This window comes from Stegostoma tigrinum, chromosome 29 (assembly GCF_030684315.1).
Source record: "Stegostoma tigrinum isolate sSteTig4 chromosome 29, sSteTig4.hap1, whole genome shotgun sequence".
NCBI lineage: Eukaryota > Metazoa > Chordata > Chondrichthyes > Orectolobiformes > Stegostomatidae > Stegostoma > Stegostoma tigrinum.
The window spans coordinates 23,636,051-23,637,799 of record NC_081382.1 but is presented as its reverse complement, the minus strand read 5'-3'; the positions used below and the strand labels follow the sequence as shown (position 1 = coordinate 23,637,799).

Genomic DNA, 1,749 nt, shown 5'->3' with positions numbered 1-1,749 from the left:
CCAGCCTCACATTTTATTATCCAGTCAGACAACTGTGGCACGATCTTCCCCTTCATATTGAAATTGTAGCCATCAATACCAGCGCCGCTTCAGAATAGCGGTGCTCGCCTGAGTTCCCTGCAGCCTTTTACAAATAGCATGGTGTGACAGATGGTTGTGTTTGGGCAGATATCCGCTAAGTGATGAGTGGCTGTGGGAACGGCACATCGTAAGATGGTACAGGAATCCAAAATGACAGATGGCATGGAGCGGGGTAGATAATTAATGCAGTGAGGTAGTAAAATATCGTGAAAGAAGTCACTCGGCCTTGCAGTGGAAAACCGTCCAAAAAACCTAACACAACTTACAATTAGCCCAAAAATGTAAGCTTCAGGCTCGGGAGCATACAGACATTTAAGGAAGCTGTTTGGCATGTTGCTAAGAAGACACGAGAAGTAGTAGAAATCCTATATTGAATCTAACAGCAATAAATATCACAAATTTCAATCCTGGTTCCAAAGGAAGAAATGCCGACACAAAGCTGAAAATTAAGCTCAAGCTTTCATTGTCGAGCTGCTGCAGGAATGGCAGGTGAGAAGAAGGAAGATCGTACATGTGAGCTCTGCATTAGAAAGCTATGTTTGAATATCTGTCCAGGTAAAAGTGCTAACTGACTCACTAGAGCTGCTAAAGTGTTGGAGCAACTCCCTGGCCAGGCCCCAAGGTTTTCCAAGGCTTATTACTTGGTATTAGATGAAATTAAAAGATTGCTTTTCAGTGAACAATCCAAGGAGCCAAGGCTGAGGGAATGCTAAAGGAAGGTCTAAAGAATTGGGAATATGAACCAAGGAAGAGTAACTTCTCCAATACTGGAAACTTTGGCTTTGAGATCCAGGAACATATAGATCTAAGTATCGAGTGCAATCCCAATATTGGAATTTATGGTCTGGATTTCTACGTGGTCATGGGACAGCCTGATTTCAACATTTCTGGTGAAAAGGTGAAGACAGAGAGCAAAATACAATTTATTTCGAGGAAAGAAATAAGGAGGTGATTTCAGCAAAAAAAAAGATGCCATCCTCCTGCCTGGAAAGTAAGTTGAAGGACACATGAAGAAGAAATAAAATCAATTTGTAACAGCATGATGAAAACTGTAACCAGAAAAAACAGACAGAGATGTACATGAAGACAAAGTTTCTTTTGGTCAAGGTATCTGATTGACATTGAGAGAACTGCTGATGCTGGAGTCTGAGACAACACAGCGCGGAGCTGGAAGAACACAGCAGGCCAAGCAGCATCAGAGGAGCAGGTAAGCTGACATTTTGGGCTTCTTCAGAAATGCTCACATTTCTGAATGTTCCACACTGTGTTACATCTGATTGAAATGGCAGTTTTAGAAAGCGTCATACTTGAAAATGAGTAAATGGAATAAGATTATCCTGCAAACATTTAATTATGGCAAAGAACCATAAACCACTTAGGCACATTCGAGTCAAAGCACAGTTTAAAGCTTCGTTATTAACTTTAGAATTATATAAAATTTATAGTCAAAGCGGCCAAGGTCTCAACCTGAAATGCCAAACTTTCCTGCTCCTCCGATGCTGCTTGGCCTGCTGTGTTCATCCAGCTCTACACCGTGTTATCTAAGGTTCAGGCAAAAGTATTTTGTATTCTAATATTCAAAAACAAGTGAGGAACAAGAAACCATTTTATGATGAATGAGTTTTAAAATCTTCTGTCTCTGTTGAAATCTATGCTGAGCTCTTTAAG

General features: G+C 40.7%; 1 pseudogene; it reads left to right on the top strand.

Annotated features, from left to right (window-relative positions):
- The first annotated feature begins 563 nt into the window (after nucleotides 1–563).
- On the top strand, nucleotides 564–1,076 carry LOC125465530 (large ribosomal subunit protein uL5-like; annotated as a pseudogene).
- Nucleotides 1,077–1,749: the final 673 nt, after the last annotated feature.